Below are 24,957 nucleotides of genomic sequence, written 5' to 3' on the forward strand. Positions count from 1 at the left end.
GGGCCCGCGGGCGAGGGGAGTGCTCGCTCCCGAGGGGCTCCCCGGGGGCGCTGGGCGCGGGCGCGGAGACGCGAAGTTGGGGAAGGCCGGCGCGGGGGAGGAGTTGGAGGGCTTTGCTGGGGCGCGATCCCGGCTGCAGGCTCGGAGAAGCCTGGGCAGCGAGGGGAAAAGTGGGGAGCAGGGTCGGAACAGGGGCGCCCCTCGGTTCCCGCTCCCCATCCCGGAGACACGGGTCCGGACGCACGCCTGACCTCAACGAGGGTGACCTCCAGCCCTGTCTCGGTCCGCGTCGTCCTTCTCCGGGGCTGATGGCTTCGAACCGCTGGCCTTGGAGTTAGCTCAGTGCTTTGACCACAGCACCACCAGAGCAGACCCCTCGCTGACCCCCGACCCTTCGCTGACCCCCGACCCTTCGCTGGCCCTCCCCCTCGCTGACCCCCTCCCCCGGGGGCGTTGGGGCGGGTGTTCTGCTACCTTTCTCCTGCAGAGCTGCTGCTGGTGGATTTGAACCCCTTACCTTTGGGATTGTAGCACACAGCTTCTTAACCCCGAGGCATCCAGAACTCCCTTCCCCATAATGTAGGTGCTAGAAGTTTTCAAGTTCGATGGCCCTCTCTGCCATCTGCTTAGCCGTAGCGACTTCCCTCTGAAATGCTGCAGGTGTGTTCACATATTGCATTTCATTCAAAGCCATGCCCGTGCAGATGGAAACACTGGCCCAATACAGTTCCCATCTGGGCAGACCTTAAGGGAAGGTTGCTAGTTTCCCCTGAAATCATAGCACCAGCCTCGAAGTCATTTTTGAGATAGTATTCATCTATCTATCTATCTATCTATCTATCTATCTATCTATCTATCTATTTTCATATATACATATATATTTTCATATATACATATATGTTTTCATATATATGTGTATGTGTTTATAGATACATATATATGTATATGTATACACATATTTGAGTGTGTGCATATTTTTATATATATATGTATATATGTATTGTGTGTGTGTGTTACTAAACATATCGAAGAAGTGTTGTGCTTTGTATGTGGAGCTGCTGATTAGAAGGTCAGTCTCTGGAATCCATCAGCTGCTCCAAGGCAGAAGATGAGCGAGCACCTCTTCTTAAAATTTACAGCCTCTGAAACCCAGTGGTGGTCAGAAGCTTTTCACAGGCAGCAGTCTTGTGTTTATTTGTTTAAAAGAAACTACATCAAGAGACAAACTTGTGAAGGGTATTCCAAGAAGTTTCTAGATATTTGTTTTAAAAAACCTTTCACATTTCCCAAAATTTGCTTTCTTTAGACCAGTTAGTGAGTCTCTAAATGGAGCAGTAACTAGGTGAACTTGATTTGACTGCTTGCCCGTAGTTCTCTTTCAGGTCAAGTATGGGCAGTCAGATTTCAGTAGGTAGGATCTGCTTCCTGGGGAGTGCCAAGTGACCTGTGGTCTGGTCTGGTCCATGTGGCCTCCTGATGGCTGCTGTGTGGCCATATTCCTGACTGATGCTGGAACTTTTGAGGGTGGGCCAGGTAAACATTCTTGCCCTCCGCTGAAGTTGCAATGTGGCCCTAGGTACTTGACCTTTGATTTTTCTGGACTCACATGTTCTTGAATCTGAAGTTTTCCAGTATTTTCCTATACCAGGTGATAAACACAGTGGAAATTGGGATGAGGTGGTTTGAGCTGGTAGTACTACAGAGATTTTCCTTGTCTGAGGTTGGGCTCTTTCAAGGATTTTACTCCATAAACATCTAGTGTAGAGAAGAGACTTGGATATTTCAAGTTCTAGCTAAGCGGTGGATGAGAAAGAAAGAGTACCACCTTTCAAACAAGGTATGATTTAGCAGTATAACAACATTACATTGACTGAGTTGAAGTGAACACATTAACTTTGGAGTTATTAGTTGAAACTGAGATCACTTAGCCTTTTCAGCGCTCCACTGTTAGGATTTTTCTCAAATCTAGTATTTAACACATATTTAGCTTTAGTTAATTCTTTAACTTACACTGTGTTGTTCATTTCTCATGACTTTCTGCTGATGTAGTCTTTGGTTTTGTTTTTTAAATAAAAGAACAATCTGAACTTTTTTCTTTGAACGAATCTCCCCCTTCTTTGTCTCTCTTGCTCTCTTATTGCCTGTGAGTCAGAACTGAATCATAGCTGACCCTCCAGATGGTTTTCAGAGGCTGTAAGTTGCATGAGAAGTGATTGCCCATCTTACTGTTGCAGACGGCTGGTGGATTGAACATGCCAGAGAGGTGCCCCCTTTGGTTTGCAGTGGGCTGCACCAACAGAGCTCACTTTCAAAGAATAGAGATAATAAAATTATGCAGCTTGGATTTGAGAGTTTTGTATCTCCTCCCTTGGCCAAATTCTGTGTCTAATTTGTAAAACTTTTGGTCTTTTGTTAGCAAGTAAGGATGCTGTTACTATGTGACAGTAAATCTAAGAAAGAAATGGCTTTCCTTGTAGAAAAGCCTCTCTTAGAACAATTACTGCATCTTTACAGCCATATTAAAGTACTTCCTTAACATCCAATTTTAAGTAAAAAATTTGTTGAAATCTCATTTTAAATATCCAGTAATTATGGATTAAAATGCAAAATCAAGCTATTTAAAAGGATGATAGTGAAACCATAACAGCTTTGGTAAGTAAGACTTACAATGTGCCTTCCATATGCTAGGCTCTATTCTAAACTCTTTAAGTGGCATTAGCTCACGTAATCCTCACAGGCATCCTGTCAAGCATCTCCATTGTCCACATGGTGGATAGAGGAACAAAGAGATTAAGTTAATGAAGCCTCAGGTCATAGAAAGGTTCCCTGGTGGCACAGTAGTTAAAATGCTTGACTGCTAACCATAGATGAGTGGTTCAGACTCACTTAGCCATTCCATGGGAGAAAGTGTCCTCATCTCCTTGTGGAAAGATTACAACCTTGAAAACTGCAGGGCACTTCTCTGTCCTAAAGGGTCATCATGAGTCTGAATCAGTTCAGTGACGGTGGCTTGTTTCATGTTCTAGTCATCCAACAGTCGTTGACTAGGGAGGATAGAAGGAAAATTGATGCGTTTGAGCTGTGGTGTTGGAGAAGAGTATTAAATATACCATGGACTGCTAAGAGAACAAACAAGTTTTTCCTAGAGAGGGTGAGACCAAGCTGCTCCTTGGAGGCAAGGATTCTGAAGCTTTGTCTAACATGGGCATGTTGCAAGGAGAGACCAGACCTTGGAGAGGGACATCATGCTTGGGAGGGTGGAGTGACAGCTCAAGAGAGGAAGACCCTGGATGAGATGGATTGATTCAGTGACTGGGGTAATGGGGATAGGTGTGTTGGAGACAATGAGATTGGCACCGGTTTTAGGGCTGATATACAAAAGGTCACTGTGAGTTGCAGGCGACTCGATGGCACATAACAACACAACAAGAACAACAGTCCATCAGTGCTCCAGGAGAGAGATGGACAGTTTCTTCCCCTGTGAAACTTGCTGGAGAGTGAGCTATGAGTTAGTTCTAACCCAGTGTTATATAATGACAACAACATGGTCACACAGCTAGATGGAACCAGGATTTCAACCCAGGTAGTCTGGTCCACAGTCTATATGGTCTTAACCATAGGGTTTACTACCTCTGCACAGGAGTGTGCTAAAGGAATTCAGAGATATCAAAAGAGTTCTCAGGACTCTTAAATTTTAGTTATCATACAGAGTAACAAGCATCCAAATATGTGGCAAGTCATATATTAAAAACAAAAAAGAAAGAATTTATATCTCTATTTTCTTCCTGAAATCTTGGAATTCTCCCCCCCTCAAAGCCAGAGTGGATTTTTCCCGACCTAGCCCATTTAGATTTATTCTGACCATAAATATGTTAAAAAGGAGGCCTAGTGGATGTTTTGAGCTGCTCATGAAATCTTAGTGGTTTAGATATTAGTAGATCAAATCCATCAGCTGCTCTGAGGAACAACCTTGAGGCAGTCTCCTCCTGTTAAAATTTACAGTTTTGGTCACTCACATCATTCCTAATCAGTTGTATTGGGGTTGATTGGGGTTAAATATGTTAAAGCAGGTCTAATTATAACCATTGTTAAAAAATGGATTGTGAGCCATAGTAACATCTTGGAAAACTCCTTGTTGTCAAGGGGGAACTGACTCATATGTGACCCTCCAGCAGGCCTTTGAGGCTATAAATTGCAGGGGAGGAGATTGTCCATTTTTCCCCTACTGAATGGCTGGGAGCTGGTGGATTTGAACTGCTAATGAGGTACTGCTTAGAGATTAGCAGTGCAATTGAATGGACTATGCTACTAGACCTTCCTGTTACTAGACTTGTGGATTATGGTACAAGACTTCTCCATCGTTCATTAATGTATACTGCATTGAAACAGATGAGGGAGAAAACTGTTTAAGGGATTTTTGTCATGACAGGAGTCCAGAGCGAAGGCTGTATAGTGAAGTGGACCTCGGGGAAGGGATTGTAAAACAATGAAAGAATTTTTCTTTTACTTTTCCAAGAGGGTAGTGTACTAGAGGGGAGGGTGGAAAGGGAGAAAAGTGCAACAAAGAATGAATGGAAATTCAAAGTCTCTGTAAATTTTCATTGAAATTAATAATAAATTTAAAAAACAAACAAACAAACAAAAAAAGACCTCTCCATCATGGTCACATGTTATCTTGTGCCATCCAGTCAAAACCAACTCATAGCTGACACTCCAACAGGTTTTCAGAGGCAGTAAACTACTCAGAAGAAGATTGTCCTTCATTCTCCTGCAGAACAGCTGGTGGATTTGAATGTGTGTCTTTGGGAGTGCAGTGCACCTTCTTACCTCTAGGTCACCGTTGAGCATGATAAAACTGTTTCTACAGAGATCTGATTAGGATTATAGATAAAACAGCTATGTTTTGACCATTGTGGAACAAGATGCCTTCATCTAATTCTAGGTGAAACATTTTTCTTGTAAACTTATAAATTGGCCTTTTTAATCTTCACTATGCTTAAAATTTGTATTTTTTTCTCTAATATATCCCTATTTTTTTTACTTGATAGAAACTGTTTAAATGATAAGTAAATTCTCAGCATTATATATATTTTTAAAAATATTTTGAGTGAAAGTTTACAAATAGAAATTGATTTTTCCAGTCATTCATTTAGATATTATCATTGATTGGCACAGTTATTATAATGTCTAAGCAAACCTTTGTTTATTACGATTCCATTCACTCACTTTCTGTTTATTAATTTACTTTTCTTTTTTCTCCCTATCCTTATTTAATCTGTAATGTATGTCTTGTTCCAGATTGTTATATGCCATATACATAATACCTATTTGGCTGTCCATTTCATATTGACCTTCCCTTCACCTATTCCAATAGGAATTATCTATCCTTTTTCAGCTGTCCCGGTAGGTGTTGGCTTATAGAAAATAGAGGTTACCTGTTAAGATCCGTCAGTGACTAAGGAGGATAGAAGGAGAATTGATGCCTTTGAGCTATGGTACTGGAGAAGAGTGTTGAGGGTACCATGGACTGCTAGGAAAACAAATAGATTCATCCTGGAAAGGGTTAAACCAGGCGGCTCCTTGGAGGCAAGGATTCTGAGGCTTCGTCTGACATACTTTGGACATGTTGTAAGGAGAGACCAGTCCTTGGAGAGGGACATCATGCTTGGGAGGGTGGAGGGACAGCGCAGGAGGGGAAGGCCCTCTAGGAGGTGGATTGATTCAGTGACTGGAGCAATTGGGATGGGAATGTCAGAGACAGTGTGATTGGCACAGGACAGAGCAGAGTTTAGGGCTGTTGTACATTGGGTTGTATTGGGTTGTTGTTACGTGCTCTCGAATCACCTGTGACTCATAGTGTCCCTACATACAGCAGCTCTGAACTCTACCCTTTCCTGAGCCAGTCTCAATAATTCCGACACACCTATGCCCTTTATCCCAGTCACTGTATCCATCTCATTAGGGTCTTCCTCTCCTGCGCTGTCCCTCCACACTTCTAAACAAGATGTCCCTCTCCAAGGACTGGTCTCTCCTGGTCCCATGCCCAAAGTATGGAAGACAGCTTCAAAATCCTAGCCTCCAAGGAGAAACTTAGTTTCACCTTCTCCAAGACAGACCCGTTTGTTCTCTTGTTCAGTACTCTTCTCCAGTACCACAGTTCGAAGGCATTGGTTCTTCTGTCCTTAGTCCAACTCTCTGAAGCATAGCAAATAATTGTGAAGACCATGGCCTGGATTAGGCACACAGTATTCGATTACATTAATTTATCTTGGAGTTTCTTGTAGGGTTCCTTCCTTTTTTAATATCTACATTTTAAAAATGTGCAGAATGAGAAGCTGTATACATAGTAATATTTGAAGTACAGTGTAAATCTTCCCTTACAGATCTTAGCTTTTGACAGCTTAGTAAAGTATTGTATTGTTGTGTACCTTAGAGTCAGAACCGACCCATAGCTAACTCTCCGCTGAGTTTTCAGAATTAGTTAATTGCTCGGGAGTATATATATTGCCGGTCCTTCTCCACGGAGCAGCTGGTTTTTTGAACCATGTGCCTTTGGGATTGTAGTTCAGCTTCTTGCCACTAGGTCTCCAGTTAACACCACTTATATCCTAAATTTTCAGGTATAGTTATACTGCTTTTGAGCTCTTGGGAGGAGATTGCCCACTTTTTTCCCCTCAGAGGGCCTGGTGGGTTCGAACTTCTGAGCAGCTCTGCCATTGGGTTAGCAGTGCTGTTGTTTGTAGACCACACTGCTGGTGGAGCAACATGTGGATTTGAAGCACTGACTTTTTGAACAGCAGCTTAACCAGAAACAAACTATGCCGTAAATTTCTGGAAGCACTTTAATTGTACATCACAGTTGTGTTATGCTACAGGTTCACTAACATTCGTTTCTAAATTGCATTGTGATTTATTCTCTTGGTTTTTTTGGTTGTTTGGAAGTGTCTTGCTTAGTTCCTGAGCCTTTAGGGGAAGTTTTAAAAAAAATATTTTTTATACTGATTTCTTAATTCCACTGTGATTAGAGAATATAGTTATTGTTGAGATATGCTTTATGACTCAGCATTTTGGTAAATGATCCATGTTCAATGTTATTGTGGCCAAGTCGTTGATTGTGATGTGCAAATCTTCTGTATGAGTCACAGGCGACTCGACGGCACATAACAACAACAACAACAACAACCTCGACGGCACATAACAACAACAACAACCTTTTTCTAGCTATTACAAAGAGAAGTGTTAAAGTATTAAAAGGCGCTCACTGTGATGATAAAGTTATTTCTCCTTTTAGTGCTTTCAAGCTTTGTTTTATATATTTTAGAAGTCGTGATCTGTGGGCATGCAAATTTAGAATTGCTCTGTCTTCCTATAAATTGAGCCGTTCTATCATTGAGACTTGCTCTCTTCACCTCTGGCGATCATGTGCCTTAAAATGTGCTTGATTGGCTACCTCAGCTTTGATTTTGCCAGGTGTTTACATGGTACAACTGTCCTCAGTGCTCCTCTATATTGGAAAGTCCATCTCTTGTAAACAGCATACATACTTTTGTTTTAAATTCAGCCTAACAATCTGTGTAGGTTTTGTTTGCAGTGTTTTCGTCATTGACATTTCATAAAATGCTTGATAAATTTGGATAGGTATGTACCATTTTATTCTTCTTTTCCGTTTTATCCTTCTCTTCTCTCCATTCTTGGCTTCTTTTAGCTTCATCAAGTGTTTTTAATAGTATTGTTAGCTAGTTAGTGATAGTTTCTTGTACTGTTCCTTTGGTTACCCTAGGTAAGTACCCTTGTGGTAATTAGGGGCTAACATACCTTATTGTTTTTCCGACCATGTACTAGATAGTGCTAGAACCATATGATACTTGGCCAGCACTTATTTCCCTCCTGTGTTTTGTGTTGTCATTGCCATGCATTTTAATTCTACTTTCATTTTAACTGCATGGCTTTGTTATATTGTAAAGTTATTATTTATTTATATTTATCTTTTCCACGTTGTTCATACCTTCATTCCTGCATTTTGTGTTGTCATTGCTATTTTTAATTCTACTTTCATTTTAACTGCATGGCTTTGTTATATTGTAAAGTTATTATTTATTTATATTTATCTTTTCCACGTTGTTCATACCTTCATTCCTGCATTTTGTGTTGTCATTGCTATTTTTAATTCTACTTTCATTTTAACCATGTGGCTTTGTTATTTTATAAAGTTACCATTTATTTAGATTTTCCTTTCCACTGTTCATTACTTTTTGCATTTCCTTTTTTCCCTTTTCCTGAAATAATGCTTTCTCTAGCAAGAATCCTCATTATTTCTCAGTGTAGGATTGCTAGTATGGAATTGTCTCAGTTTTTGTCTGAAATCTCTTTTATTTTTACTTTCTACTATTGAAGCACTTTAAAGATACTAGTCCTTTATCTCCTGGTTTATTTATTTTAATTTGCTGAGGAATCAGTTGTCAGACTTACTGTTATTTCTCTGAATGTAATGTGATTTTCTTGTTCAACTATCTTTCAGATTTTATCTTTGTTTTTTAGTTGCTTTATGATGATACACCAAGAATGGTTTTCTATTTAACTTGTTTGGGTTTCTGGTACTGTGTGAATCTGTAACATCCGTCTTTCATCAGTTTTAGAAGAATTTTTACATTTCTTCTAACGTTACATCTGCTCCACTGTTTTTCTCCTTCATCTTTGATTCCAGTGAAATGTATATTATGCATTTGTCAAGTCCAGGATACCTCTTAAGGGAGCTTTCAGGGCTGAGGAGTTGTGCTGCCAACCCAAAGGCAGGTCCTTCCTGCTCTGTGGGAGAAAGAGGAAAAGTCTCTTCCCATGTGATTAACTGCCACTGAAAACCCTCTCGGAGGCTCAGCTATGATTCGATTCCAGCTTGAGGATACAGAAAAAGAAAAACAACAACATACATCTTTTTTAAGGATCCCTGGTATTGTAGTTGGCTACATGTTCATAAGTTATCGGTTGCTAACCAAAAAGCTGGCAGCTTTAATCCATTACCTGCTCTACAAAAAAAAGATGGTTTATTTCACTGGTTTCCTAGGCTATAATAATAGATTTATAGCCCAAGCAGCCCAGTTGAAAGGCATCGTGATAGAACCAACTCGGTGGCAGGGGGTTTGGAGTTTTGGCTGTATATTTCTTACACTTTTCCTTTTGGTGGGTTTTTAAAATTTTTTTTTCTCTATTATTCCTTTTTCCTCCACTCCATTTTGGAGTGCTCCTTGGAGCCAAAGGTGAAAAAAGATTTACCTCACATACTTGGGGCATATTGCTATGTAGGAGAGGCTTTTCCTTGGAGAGGGACATCATGCTTGGAAATGTAGAAAAGAGAGGAAGGACTCCTAACAAGAGCAGTGACTGCAGCAGTGGGTTCAGATATGTCAGATGGTGAGGATGGTGCAGGATAGGACAGGGTTCAGATTTGTTCAGATTTGTTGTTTGTGGGTCACTTGATGAGTTGTACTCAGTGGCACCTAACAACTTTTTTTCCCCTCTGTATTCCAGTTAACATAGTCTCTATTCAGTTATATTCAATCTGTTTTAGTGTCCTCTGGTTCTTAGTTTTATAGTATTTTTTCCCCCCTAAACTTTCCATTTTATTCTCTTTTCAAAATAGATTTTTAATTCTTTGGTAAATTAAAAGAAATCCACATTGTCATCTGTTTTGCTGAGCACATTCTTTATTTTAAAGTCTGTGTCTAGTATCTGATTACCTATTTCCAGTGACTTTTTTTCCATTATCTAATTCCTTTTGGTTTTCTGTCTTGCAGTGCCTGATTTTTTTCTTTCTTTCTTTAGGATAACTTGATTGTAAGACATTGTTGTTGTTATGTGCCATCGAGTCGCTTGCGACTCATAGCGACCCTATGTACAAGAGCTCTAAATGCTGTTTTATCCTGTGCCAACCTAGCCATCTCAAACACACTTATTCCCACCACTCCAGTCACAGAATTGATCCATCTCACCAAAGGTCTTCCTCTCCTTCGCTTCCCCTCCACTCTGCCAAACATGATGTCCCTTTCCAAGGACCAGTCCCTCCTTGCAACATGCCCAAAATATGTCAGACGAAGCTTCAGAATCCTTGACTCCAGGGAACACTCTGGCTTCACCCTCTCCAGGACAAACCTGTTTGTTCTCCTAGCAGTCCATGGTATATTCAACACTCTTCTCCAGCACCACAGCTCAAAGGCATCATTCCTCTTTCTATCAGCCCTATTCACTGTACAACTCTCTGATGCATAGCACGTAATTGCGAAGACTAGCCCGGATCAGGCGCACCTTAGTCTCCAGCCTGACATCGTTGCTCTTCAATACTCTTGAGAGGTCCCTCACAGCCGACTTTCCCAATGCAGTTCATCTCCTGATTTCCTGGCTGCTGTTACCAAGAGCGTTGACTGTGGAGCCAAGTAAATTAAAACTGTTAACTATCTCAATCTCCTCACCATCCATGCTGATGCTGCCAATTGGCCCAGTGGTTAAAATCTTTGTTTTCTTGACATAAGACATAGACTTAGAAAACAAAATTTTACAAATTCTATTTATCTGTGATATGTTTTTGTCTTTTTTCCCAAGAGGATTCATCCCATCTTCTGACTTACAGTTGGAGTAGCAGCAGACCACCCTAACAGTTAAGGACTGAGTTGACTGTTTTAGGCTTTACAAAGCCTAATCTACTTCTCGTATACCCTGACCTGGTTGTCTTTCAAGAATCTCTTAGAGTTTGGGTTATTTCTAAGGCTTCTTATTTGTCTCCCTCTTAACATGAGATTCCTAAAAGCATCTCCTTGCATTTTTTAGTTGCTTTCTGGTTGGGTTTTAAAGCTTTTCCTGTTGTTCGTTTGAGTTCACTAATTCCTCAAAGGAAGTTACCACATAATTCCAGGAGTTTTTGTTTTTTCCTATACCTCCCTTTCCCTTAGGTTCTTGATTTCTTAAGTCCTCAGTGTCATCTTAAGACCCGTAGTTGGCCTTCCAGCTGGTTTTCAGGGGCAGTAAATTGCACAGGAGGAGATTGCCCATCTTTGTACTTCAGAGCAACTGATAGATTTGAACCTCATACTTTTGGGTTAGCAAAATAATTCCTAACCACTAAGCTACAAGTCCTTATCCCATGAAATTGCAAGAATCTTTATTGACATCTCTGTCTCCTAATGACTGCCCATCCTTGTCTCTTAAGTCTTTTGCCTCACACTGTGAAGAAATAGATGAATGTCTTGAGGAGAAAAGATGGAGAAAATGTGAGACGTCAGTTAAGTCCTTATTTCTGAGATCCTGGTAATTCATGCCTTAGCTGTCTCAGAAGATCTTTGATGCCTTGAAATATTTTTGTTGTTGTTGTTTTAATTTTCTACAGCTGTTTTATGAAGGGGGTATTGGTTCCAAAGCAGACACCTGTGTTTAGTTATAGACTGTCATATCTTGTAAGTTTATGTGTTCCTCATATTTATACAGTACTTTTTATTATCTGAGATTTGATCCTTAGCTGGTTTTATTTCTTCTCCCTTGCTCAATACTTGCCTTTGTTTTGCCTTTTTACACCTTGCTGTTTATTCTTAATACCAGATATGTAATGTACTAATGAAAACTAGTGTTTTTTAGTTTTGTTTTTGTTGTTTTTAGGTTCCATCAACTCATAGAGACACTGTACTACAGCAACCTTGCCCAGTCAGTCCTGGGCCATCCGCACAGTCATTGCTGTGTTTGAACTCCTTGTAGGAGGCTCTGTGTCTGTCCATCTTGTTAAACATTTTCTTCTCTATCGTTGACCCTAAAATTTACCAGGACTCTGTCATCCTCTAGGTCCTTCCTGATAATATTCTCAGAGTCTATAAGACCAGATTTCTCTTTCCTCTAAGGAGCATTTTTATTATACTTTTTCCCAAGACAGAGTTGTTTCTTTCTCTGAAAGTCAATGATATATTCAATATTCTTTTTCAACACCACAATTTAAAGGTGTCAATTCTTGTAAATTCTTTTTTTCTTAAGCATTTTCTTTCTTGTTTGTTATCCAGCTATCTTTTGGTTTTAATTTATACACCAGAGGCAATTGAAATTGCTGTGACTTGGGTCATGACACAAGCCTTGGTCTTCAAAGTGATGTCTTTGCCTTTTAACACTTTAAAGAAGTCCTTGGTTACAGATTTGCCTAATGAATTATATTCTTTGATTTTTTTTGACTGTTGTTTCCGAATGTGTTGATTGTGGATCCAAGCAAAATTGTGTCCTTGACACTCTTAATCTTTTCTCCCTTTAAACTGCTTACTGGTTCAGTTGTGGAGATTTTAATTTTTCTTTATGTTATAATGAAGACAGTGTTTCCTTACTCTGTTCTGATGACTACTTACTGATCGAAGTATAGGTCTCACATGAGCACAATCAAGTGTTCTGGGATTTTTCTGTTCTCAAGGTTAGCCACAATTTTTTGTGATCTACACAGTCAAGATTGATTAAGTTTTGGAAGCAAGAGAGGTATCCACTTCCTAAAACAGATGCTTCTGGAAACTGTACACTCTAATCATGCAGAAATTATGTTAATTAGATAACAGAGTTCAGGTCTTTTGTTTATAGAGCCACAATGAGTTGTATTCAACTTGACGACATTTAACCACTGCTGAGTGAGACTAGTGTTACATTTGGAGGAACATTCTTCTACTTTGTACATCACTCTTCATCAATATGATGCTGAACCTTGTGCCGTTGGGGTATCAAATACCATAATGGTCTCCCAGTGTGGATGGTGTTTAGTGGAGCTCCCAGATGTAAAACATATGTGGAAGTGGCAGCAGCATCCAATTCCTAAACCACATGCCTATGGAAACTATTAACTTGGAGAAGCAGTGATAATTATGGAAAGGCATTAGGCCTTTTGTTCATAGAGCTGCTATGAGTCAAACTCGACGGCAGTCAACAATAACAACAGCACAGTCAAATGCATTTGCACAGTCAGTGAAGCACAGATAGACATTCCTCTGGTACTCTTTGCTTTCAGTCAAGATCCGTCTGACCTTGGTGATAATGTCTCTAGTGCTACAGCCTCTTCTAAATCCAGCTTGCATTTCTGGTAGTTATCTGTTAATGTATTACATGGTTCAAAATTAGGAAAGGATTGCATCAGGGATGCATCTTGTCCCCATCCATACCTTTTCGATCTGTATGCTTAACAGATCATTCAAGAGGCTAGACTTTATGAGGAATAGTATGGCATCAGGATTGGACGAAGTCTCATCAACAACCTGTGTTATGCAAATGATTCAACTTTGCTTGCCAAAACTTAGGAGAACCTGAAGCATTTGCTCTAAAAGGTCAAGAACTATAGTCTTGAATATGGTTTGAAGCTTAACATCAAGAAAACAAAGATTCTCACCACCAGGCCAATTGGCAACCACAATAGGAAAAAAGATTGAGATTGTTAACAATTTAAGCTTGTTCGGCTCCACAATCAACACTCTTGTCACCAACAGTCAGAAAAATGAAAAGATATATTACACTGGGAAACCCTGCTGTCAGGACCTCTCTAGAGTGCTGAGGAGCAATGATGTCAGTCTAGAGACTAAGATATGTCTCATCTAGGTCAGGGCCTTTGCAGGGTCTATCATCAGAGAGATATACAGTGACTTAGGATAACACATCCTTTTCCCAGTCCAGCTTGAATTTCTGACAGGTGCCTGTAGATGTGCTCCTGTAACTATTTTTAAGTTATCTTTGCCAAGGTTATACTTGGTTATTAAATTAATGTTGTTTTTAAGTAACATTCTATTAGATGACCTTTCTTTAGAATGGTCACAAATATGGATTTCTTCCAGTTGATTGGGCAAGTAACTGTTGACACTTCCAGTGCTGTATACATTTGTTGAAACATTTCAGTTGGTATTCTGGCAGTTCCTGGAATTTACTAATTCCTTCAATGCAATTTGTCATTCTTTTAATAATGCCATTAGTTATTGGTCATATACTACCTTACAAACAGTTGAACATTGACTAGTTCTTTTTGACACAGTTACTGTGTATAGTCCTTTCATCTTTATTTCATTCTGCCTCATTTAATATTTTGCCATTGGAGTTCTTAATTCAGTATTGCAAATTGAGACTTGAATTCTTTCTTCAGTTCTTTGAGCTTGAGAGTTGTCAAGCATGTCTTTCTCTTTTGGCTTTTAAGTCCATATCTTGCACATTTCATTATAACTCCTCAAGTTACTGTTTGAAATCTTCTGTTCATATCTTTTACTTTACAATTTCTTTCTTTCATTTCAGTTATTCTGTGTTGAAGAGCAAGTTTCAGGGTCTCTTCTTGTAATCATCTGGTCTTTTCTTTCTTTCTTTCCTGTCTTTTTAATAACTTTTTTCTTGATATTATGCACAGCATAATCTGGTCTTCAGTAATTGGTGTTCACTGCATCAAATCTGTTCTTAGGATGGTCTCAAAATTCAAGTGAGTTTAACTCCAAGTTTTACTTGGGTTCTCATGGACTTGTTTTAATTATTTTTAACTTTAGTCGAGAAACTTTGATGGAGATGTTCAGTGTCATCAGTCAACAAAGCCACAGGCTGGTTGCAAAACAGATGTTTATTAGCGAATTGTCTTGAAAACTTACTGACAGTAATTAAAATAAAACTGTTTTGTTAATAATTTTGCATATCTTTTTGAGACTTATTAAGTTTCAAAATTGAGAGTTTAGCTTTTGCCCCAAGTTCATCATTATTCTCCTGTCTTCCAATGTGATTTATATGCTGTCTTTTATTAAAATTCTCAATGGAACTGTTATCTTTTTATATAAAACCTTTGTATGTTTAGAAGGTGTATACTTGCAAGTAGTATAATTTTTTGTTTGTAAATACTGTTGTTTAATACTTTTCAGATCCTTTAGTATGGCTGATACTTATCGTCAGTGACAATTGTCAAAGCATGCCTTAAATAGAAATGCAAACTTCCTTTGAGCAACTTTGGATATATCTCTTGCTCTTTTGCTTCTTATGAAATAAATAATTTAAGCAGAAGAGTTATAAAACTGAGAAGTATCTAACTAGCATGTATACATCAACTGTCAACTGAAATGTCTTTTATTTTAAGAAACCCATTTAATCCCCACTCCCTCCCATGAGACTAACTACCTTTTCTTTTCACTCCAGTTAAAAACTTTCAAAGCATCATGTACCTTTTCTGATATTTCACACTACATTTTATAATGTGCATTTGTCTATATCCTTTCTGATTAATGCTATTAATCTTCAACTAGTCCGCAAACTCCCTGGGGTCAAGGATGCTGGAGCTGAATTTTCCCCAAAGTAGTTCACTATGATATTTATTAAAAGAATGACTAGATTAACCAGACTGTCTGGCTACATTATTCTTTCTAATGCATTTTGGAACTGGAACTAGAGAAAGTAATATTCAAGCTATGCACAAAAAAGATAAAAGAATGAGTAAATTTTAAATCCATACTAGAAATTTTCATAGTTGGAGTTTTGAGAAATTTTGGAGAATATTTTAAGCGAGATTGGTTATCTCTGGGAGATACTTTATTTGAAGGACATGGAACAATGGAAAGCTTCTTAGCTAGAGTTGCAAGGAGCTTTTATTACTAGGTTATTTATAAATCTTATACTGTATGTCAGATGAGATCTTAAGAACTTAAAAGCTCAATTTATTTAGAATCTGATTTGCCTAATAGCTTTTTTGTTTTGAAACTTTTTATGATGATTTGGGTAAAAGTTTTACAGAGCAAATTGGTTTTCCATTCGACAGTTGGTACACATTTTCACATAGATTGCTGTCTCCACGAAGTAACAGCACTCTTCTTGCTTTTGCTCTGTGTTCCTGTCTCCATCTGAACTTTCCCATCTTTTTCTACCTTCTGAGCTTTATCCATGGACAAATGCTGCCAGTCTGATCTCTAGAGAGTATATACAGTGTTATTGTTCACTTTATAGACCTATCTGTTGTTTGGTTAGAAGTTGAAGTCAGATGGGAATAGAGCGGTGAGTAAGTTTAGTTTCTACTTTGAAGGGTATCTAAGAACAATAGTCTTAGGTGTTCCACCAGGCTGTCAGATCTGTATGCCTGGCTTTTGCTGAGACAGGTAAGTCTTGGAGAAGGTGCAGCCAGAGTGCTCTTTGGATGCTTCACCTCATGTACTTTGGGTATGTTGCTAGGAGGGTCTATTCCTGGGAGAAGGGCATGGTGCTAGGAAGCGTGGAGGGGCAGTGAAGTAGAGGAAAACCCTCAACCAGGTAGATTGACAGGGTGACTGCTTCAGTGGGCTCTTGTGTGTCAGTAAGTGTGAAGATGAGACAGGATAGAAAAGGGTTAAAATCTTTGGTTCATAGGGTCACTGTGAGTCATACTCGACTGACAGCACCTAACAACAACAAATGGTGAGGATGGAACTCTGGTAGTAATTACTTAATGATAAGTAATTCTGCTGCCAGAGTTTGAATCCATAAGTTACTCTGCAGGACAGAAATGGACAGCCTCCTCCCATGTGATTGTCTTTTAAAAGCTGCTGGAGGGGACAGCTATGAGTCAGTTCCGTCTCAGTGGTACACCACAACTACAACAGTGGAAGGAGCTGTGCTGCCAACTTGAAGGCCCCCAGTTTGAATCTACTAGTTTCTCTACAGGAGAAGGATGGACCGTTTCCTCCCATTTGGTTTACTGCCTCTGAAAACCTGCTGGAGGATCAGCTATGAGTTGATTCCTACAGTACATGACAACAACACTAACAACCAAAGCCATGGTTCTGCCGAATGCTGCTAATTGGAAGCTCTTTGGCTGGAACTCAACAGCAATTCAGCTGGAGATCTACTCAGTCCCATAAGGAGGTTTTTGAGTCAGTCCATTTATAACATAACAAAACCAACATCACCAGTTACTATGGAGTGTAAAACCTCCAGGGTGCTAAGCAAAGGATGATTTAAAATATTAGTGTTGAAGTTGAGAGAATAAATGCCAAAAAATGACCCCAAAATACTTCTGTAAATAAGTGATCCCCATTTCTTTATTTTCAACAAAATAAAAGAGTATAATCCAACTTGTCAGTTGCTTGATCACAAGAATAATTTTGATTGATAGCTAATTATATGACTTTGGGTATATAATTCAGAAGATTTTAAAAAATGAATTAAAAACAATAATAGAAATCTCACCACTGGACCAATTGGTAGGATCAGTATGGATGGTGAAGATATTGAGATAGTTAACAGTTTGAATTTGCTTGGCTCTACAGTCAACACTCTTGGTACCAGCAACCAGGAAATCGAGACAAATTGCACAGGGAAAGTCAGCTGTCAAGGACCTCTCAAGAGTACTGAAGAGCAACGACGTCAGGCTGGAGACTAAGGTGTGCCTGATCCAGGCCATAGTTTTGCAGTTGTGTGCTATGCATCAGAGAGCTGGACAGTGATTAGGGATGATAGAAAGAAAATTGGTGCCTTTGAGCTATGGTGCTGGAGAAGAGAACTGACTATATCATGGACTGCTAGGAGAACAAACAGGTTTGTCCTGGAGAGGGTGAAGCCAGGCTGCTCCTTGGAGTCAAGGATTCTGAAACTTCATCTGACATACTTTGGGCATGTTGGAAGGAGGAACCAGTCCTTGGAGAGGGACATCATGTTTGGGAGAGTGGAGGGGGACAGCACAGGAGAGGAAGACCTCAATGAGATGGATCAGTTCAGTGATTGGGGTAGTGGGAGTGAGTACATGTGTCAGAGACAGGTTGGCACAGGATAGAGCAGGGTTTAGGGCTCTTGTTCATAGGGTCACTGTGAGTTGCAAGTGACTCTACAGCATATAACAACAACAGAAATCTTTCTGTCTTTATTTCCTATATTAATAAGAGATTGAATATGTGCATATTGAAAACTAGTATGTACTTGATGCTGAATTCTATTTTATTCTAGCAGTGAATTATATTAATACATGTATACATGAAATAATTGTTTTCTTAAAAACTGTCATGTCTTTGAGAATAATTTTTATACCATTTTATTCTATATTAGTAGCCACAAAGGTTTTAATATATGCATAGTGTTTTTTGTGCATGTTGTTTTGATCAGTGTTGTTAAATGCTTTTTAATCAGAAACCACTCATAGTTGACCACCCCAGTGGTTTTCAAAGACTGTAAGTTGTATGAGAGGAGATTACTCATCTTTCTCTTTTAGAGCAGCTGGTGGATTTGAACCACTTGCCATTGGGTTGGCAATGCAACTCCTTACTGACTAGGCCACCGTATATTTTAAGTATGAATAATAGTATTCAGAAAAAGCCCTTTTAATTTCTTATGATCACAAATAATTAAAATATTAAATTTTAATTTATACTCTCCCTCTCTACCTACCAGAGATGTCAGATGGACTGTTAATAGAAAACCCTTTAGCATAATAAAAAAACATTAGTGGGAGAAGGTTAGGAGAAACAGTAAAATACATTTCTGATTGCAGAGCAGTATGACATGGGTTTGTTTTTTGGTTTTTGTTTTTTTTTTAAATAGCAGATGGTATTTTTATCCTATTACTTTTTAAGAGAACAAAATACAACAGCTTTCTTGAAAATGGCAATATTTATAGTACACTGGAAATTACAACTTTATAAGTTGTGAAAGATTTGGCTTGCCCATTTTCATCATGCTCAGAAGGGTGGACAGATAGCGCAGGGGAGGAAGACTCAGGATGAGATGTATTGATATAGTATCTGGGGCAGTGGGGGTTGGTGTGTCGGAATTAGTGAGACTGGCTCAGGACAGGGAAGGGTTCAGAGTTGCTGTACATAGGGGCTATCCGTTGCAGGAGATTCAGTGTCTCATAACAACAGTAACATACTATGACATATTTGGTAGCAGGAGTGGCATCCACTTCCTAAACAACATGCCTCCGGAAACCCTGTGAGCTTTGTTAAATGTTGATAGTTGCAGATGGGTTTCAGGCTTTTTGTTCATAGGGTCGCAGTGAGTCGTGCTCGACTTGAAGGCAGTCAGCAACAATTGACAACATTTCCAAATGATGAAGGTATATGCATAGGTTTTCAAAGTCATGATAGGGAGTGCAGGCAGAAAAAAACTTAAGCCCTATTAATTTAGGAATTGAATCTAACATGTTTGCACATGTGAAGTTCTTGTAGTCCGTTCAAGAATTCTAATGCCTAAACTATAATATGATTCTTTTGGATGCAGTCCTGAAATACCAGACTTAATTCCAACAAAACTATATTTTCTTTTTTTTTTTTCTTTTCTTTTGATAAAATTTTTAATTTTATATTGGTTTATTTACAAAGCTCATATACATTGTTTTTCACACTGGATCTTTCCCATTTAAATCTGTATATGTATTTGTATAGAAACTAAAACTCAGAGGTAAAGATCCATGAAATATTAGTGAAATGTTTAATACATGGAATCTAGCCTAGACTCAGAAAGTCTAACTTCTCTTCCGTCCATGTTCATAGCTTAGTGATCAAGGCCTTAGATTCAGGGCTTGGTAAATAAAACACAAACTAAAATTCAGTTTTCGTTTTCTCCATGATGAGACTTTTTGTGCAAAGTATAACCTGCTTCATGTCTAGAGCAATACTGTGCCTTCTACCTACTGAGAGGACTAAAAAGATGGCAGGGGGTAAAAAGAGAATAGATAAAAGTTGACAGAAATACCAAGCTAAAGGATGATTGATGTCATTAATTTGAAAAAGCCTAAATTCCAAGATAAGTAATGAAGGAGGGAAAACAAACTTACACACCCCAAAAAACTGGTGTGCATTCTGTTCAGCTCTTTAAAAACAATAAGCTAATAATCAAATCTTAACCATTTTTCAAGAAAAAGTAAATGGATTGCTTAATAATGGGAGAGAATCATACTCACTCTGTAGAAGATGATACTCAGCCAGAATACAAATTAAGTGTGGGATGTTTCAGTCTGTGTCGAGCCATTAAAGGGCAATAACACAGTGTATTATTTAAACAGGGAAAGTTTGACATAAAGATCGTGAATCAAAACAAGCAATGAGATCATTACGGTTCATATAAAAAGTAACAAGAACTTTAAAGACTACTGGACTAGCTTATAAAAGAACAGCATGTCCTCAAGCTGGCATGGAGCACCCAAGGAAACACCTCACCCCTGCTTCTTGGCTTAGCTTTTCATGGCAGCCTTATGAACAGATCAGAACCTTGCCTTATCCTATGCCATCTTCATGATCTCTGCCATAATGAAGCCCATTATTACAGTGCCTGTGTCATACATCTCTCTGAGGGTCTTCCTCTCTTTTGCTGACCTTCTATCTTACCCAGCATGATGTCTTTTTTCCTAGAATTGTCCCTTCCTGACAACATGCCCAAAATATATAAATGGACTTGCCTCTAAGGACTCCTTGATTGCACTTTCTCTGAGATAGATTTACTTGTTCTTATGGCAATCCGTGGGATAGTCAGTGCTCCTCTCCAACATCACAATTCAAAGGTATCGGTTCATCTTTGGTCTTTCTTATTCTTTGTCCAACTTTCACATGCATACAAAGTAATGGAAAACACCATGGTTTATACCCTATAATCCTTTTCTGCCATTAGGAAAAAAGCACAAAAACGTCTCGTGGATCTGCCTCCAGCATCACTTGGAAAAAAAACTACTCTTTCACCGAAGAAGAAGGGAGACAGGTTGATTGGGAAAATGAGAAGCTTTCTGATAGAACTGTCCAGACAGGCAGAAAAACTAGGAAGTAAAAATACAATTCCTAGAGATCAGTTGATCATCCCTTCAGAGTTGTGGTGCTTTTAATAGAGGTAACAACAAAGGATTGAAAGAGAAAACCTGGCTTTATTGAAAAGGCTTGAAGCTGTGAAGCCAACAGTTGGTATGAAACGTTCAGAACCACTGGTGTACTAGCATTGTAATATGGATTATCCCAGCTCAGCACCATCTTCAAGACAAGTGAAATCTTCTGTTGGCCAGTTCCCTTCACCAATATAGCCCATAAAGAAGTGCATAAAACATGGTGCATGAGAGTGATTGTATGAAACACAATGTGAATGAATGGACAATAGTGTGAAAAACAATGTATACAAACTTTGTATGCAAACCTCTGAAGTCCTTTTGTATATTACTGTAATTCTCTGTGCAAATATCTTTAATATTATGAATAATTTAAAGAAAATATTTCTAAGTATATCTATCAATCATGGCTTGGGTCAGGCACACCTTAGTCTTCAGAGTGACATCCTTACAGTTCACCTTTTTAAAGATGCCCTTGATGGCAGAATTATCCAGTGCAATATGTTTTTTGATTTCTTGACCACTGTTACCATGAGTACTGATTGTTTATCCAAGTAAATCTACTTTTTAGGGTACTGGGCAAGCTAGTGCCAAGCATGTGTCTTCCCAGGAAACACCCTGCCACAGACCCATGTGAGGAAGTTGCTGAGAGAAGCAGCTGACCTCTGGGTGCTGCTCTATATCATTCTTCGTAAGAACTGCACACTGGAGGCTGTTGGGCTGTAGGAGCACCATGCCAGAGAATTTGCCCACCTGGCAGAACCTGGACATTGGGAAAGCTGAGGAGCAAGCATACCTTAATCAGGAAGCAAAATCTGTTCTTTCTGGATGATTCTTTTCTGCTTCTGTTGACAGTGCTTAACAACATGCCACCTGTCAAAGGATAAGTTACTTAAAATGTCCAAACATGTTTTCAAAAAGTAGGCAAAAAGGTGAGTTTAGAGGTTAGAGTCAATAAATCAATAATTGGCACATCTCTACCAAAGCTAAACCTTTTGATGTGATCTTTAACTGTTTTCTCCTCATTTCATTTTTATTTAAACTGGCCGAGACTACATAGTATCCGATTAATGTTTTCTTCTTTTGGATCGGCTACTGATAAACTCTTCTGCCCCACCCCTATAGTTGATTTCATAGTATTGGTGGGCTTTATTTTCTTTTTTTCCCATTTTGTATTCATTCTTACAATAGGAATGAGAAAAGTTTAAGAAATGGGTACTGTATAAAATGGAGTGCTTTTGAAATGGAAGTATTGGCTACCATGTTTTAATTATCTGTTTGACTAGATGCCAGAGGTATTTTGGGAAACCCTGTTGGCATAGTCCATAAGGAGATGTACCACTAACCCAAAGGCCAAGGTCTCTGGCTGTTTGAATCCACCAGCAACTCTGGGAGAAAATGGGCTCCCCTTTTAAAATACAGCTTCTGAAACCCAGTGAAAGGATATCTTGAGACAGAACAGACTTGATGGCAAAATGAATAGCAAAGTATTACAGAATACTTTTTAAAAAGAAATGGACCGTTCCTTCAAATATAGTAACTCATATTGTTGCCTGATAAAGATATTTTAAGAACTTGGTTTAATCAGGATATGATGGTGATTATTTCAGTAAAGCTATTTACATATAAATGAGACCTTTGAGTGTCCATGGAAATAGTTTAGTCTCTTAAATCTTTCTGATCCTTGTGTGACTATACTATTATTTTGCCCGAAGTTTGAAGAACGTACAGACTAGCTAGCAGTAAAGCCTTCCCCAAAGTAATGTTCAGCTTGTTGCCCTTCAGCATGAAGGGTAATCAGTATTTTGTCTTGAAATACACTAAAGGATTGGCAGCTAAAATTTTGAGATTTATGATTCAAGTCATCTGAGATATTTAGCAAGCAAATAATTTTTTTTCTGTCAATGTCTCAGGCAATTTTTGGGTTTTTATTCAAAAGAGACTAAACTGCATTAACTAGTAAGAGTTTCCTGACTTACCCACCATGCTAGAATGTTGCTATTTTGCTCAGTTCATTGACTGGAATGTATATGTTGGTATGTGCTCCCAAAGTCCCTTGAGTCCTTAGAGATAATTGCTACAAACCCGGGCTTTTTCTCAAGTGCTTGGTAACAATAAGCTTGAGGTTCTGGGGATGGGTGATCTAGTTAGAAGGAGCGGCTCTGTCAACCCAAAGGCATGTGGTTCAAGTCTAGCAGCTGCTCTGCTGGAGAAAGATGGGCATCCTCTTCCCGTGGGATTTACTGCCTCTGAAAACCTGCTGGAAGGCCAACTGTGAGTCAGTCCTGACTTCTAGTGCTTAACAACTGTGCTTTGAGAAAGCTCTGGAGGTCTAGTCCCTGTGTGGTTGCTGTGCTAACCCAAAGGACACACCTCTTTGGTATTTTGAATCCATCATAGGCTCGCCAGGACGAAGATGGGCAGTCTCTTCCTGTGAGAAACTCAGTGGAGAGTTGTGAACATGGTTCAGACTTAACAGCAGTGAGAGAGAGAGACTGCTTGGTAGCGTGGTTCCTCAAGAGGAAGATCTGGCAGTCTGCTCTCATAAAAATTGCTGTGTGAAAAAACTAGGAGACCGTTCTGTCACGTAGTGTTGATATGAATTGAAAATTGATTCAAGTGATACCTAACAACAGTACGACATAACCCTGTTGTAATGTTTGCATTGAGCCATCAGTATCCATCATTGTTAGGGCCATTGATTTGGTTCTTGTTGACAGTGACCCTGTCTATATAAAGCAGATGAACCCTACTTGCTCCTGCACCATCCTCACAGTCATTGCTACATTTGAGCCACTTCTTTTGCTCTGAATTCTGCTTTTTCAAGCAAGATGTCCTTCTCCAGAATTAGGTCCCTCCTAGTAACATGTCCAAAGTATATGAAACAAAGCCTTGACATACTTGGTTATGTAGAGAATTCTAGTTGCATTTTGTTGAATACAGATTTGTAAGAATCGATGCCTTTGAGTTTTGCTATAGAAGAGTCTTGAACATACCATTGACCACCAAGAGAACAAACAGGTCTGTCTTAGATAAGGTGAAACCAAGTTTCCCCTTGGAGGCTAGGATTTTGAAGCTCCATCTCACACACTTTGAGCATGTGGTCAGGCGAGACTGGTCCTTAGAGAACGACATCATGCTTGGAAGGGTGGAGGAACAGAGCAGGAGAGGAAGACCCCAGATGAGATGGATTGAATCAGTGACTGGGAGTTATGAGGGTAGTAGGTATGTTGGAGTCAGTGAGACTTCTGGCTCAGGAGAGAGAAGGGTTCAGAGCTGTTGTACATATGGGCGACTCAGTAGCACATTGAGTCTTCCTTGTTTATTGGCCATGTTTCACATGCATAGGAGGCTATGTCATGATGTCATGACAAGGGTCAGATACACCTTAGTCCTAAAAGTGATGCCTACCCTTTAAAGAATTTCCCCCCCCCCAGCAGATTCTTTCCAAAACAATAATACATCATTTGATATTTCCTTCAGTAATTCATGAAAATGATTCACTGGCTTCCATAATTTCTGTTGTAGGGATGTATATCTTAGCTTTGGTCTCTGTATTGCCTATTTCTCCAGATCTTGGGGTGGCAGTTTACCTTGTCCTTGTTTCTGATGAGTCTAAGGAAAGTGGTTAATTTTCCTTTTCTTCACTTTTTTATCAGGATGAAAATGACTTATAACTTCCACATTCTAGAGCTGAGTTATTGAGCTTCCTGTTCTAAACAGTGGCTATTGTCTTCATAAAAGTTACTTCTTGTGATAAAGGGCATACTTGACGCTGATTTAGAAGGGTTTACTTTGTGTAGAGGGTAAGAGATGGACAAATACAGTTTATGAACCTTTCCTTCTGTGAAATATTTAATAATTTGTACTTTTAAAATGTAGAGAGGTTTTTGCCATTATTATTCAAGATCGTCATCTTTTTTAAGGAGGCATTTTTAGATGTATCTTTCTATCCTTTTGTTGTTGTTGTTGTTTTTTAAGGTCTCTGTCTTCTGGGCCTTGTAGTGTGTTAATCTTATCTCTCCAGTGCTTTGTTTGTTTTCTTTCCCTGAAGTTTCTCTTCTGGGGTGGGTTTCAGTTTTTCTAAAAGGAAGAAAGTATCTATTGGAAAGTTCTGAAAAATTTTTAAGAGTCCCGTGTCATTATTTTTTCTAATGTTTTCCAACTCTTAGCTATTTCTTATG

The 24,957-nt window shown here is 39.1% G+C and overlaps 1 protein-coding gene across 1 annotated transcript in view; it reads left to right on the top strand.

Moving 5' to 3' along the window:
* The window catches only part of MKLN1 (muskelin 1, intracellular mediator containing kelch motifs), a 163,167-nt gene that overhangs the window by 404 nt on the left and 137,806 nt on the right, over nt 1-24,957 (top strand). The window lies entirely within an intron of this gene.

This window comes from Elephantulus edwardii, unplaced genomic scaffold, assembly GCF_000299155.1.
Source record: "Elephantulus edwardii isolate Elephantulus edwardi_28Jun2011 unplaced genomic scaffold, EleEdw1.0 scaffold00055, whole genome shotgun sequence".
NCBI classification, from domain to species: domain Eukaryota; kingdom Metazoa; phylum Chordata; class Mammalia; order Macroscelidea; family Macroscelididae; genus Elephantulus; species Elephantulus edwardii.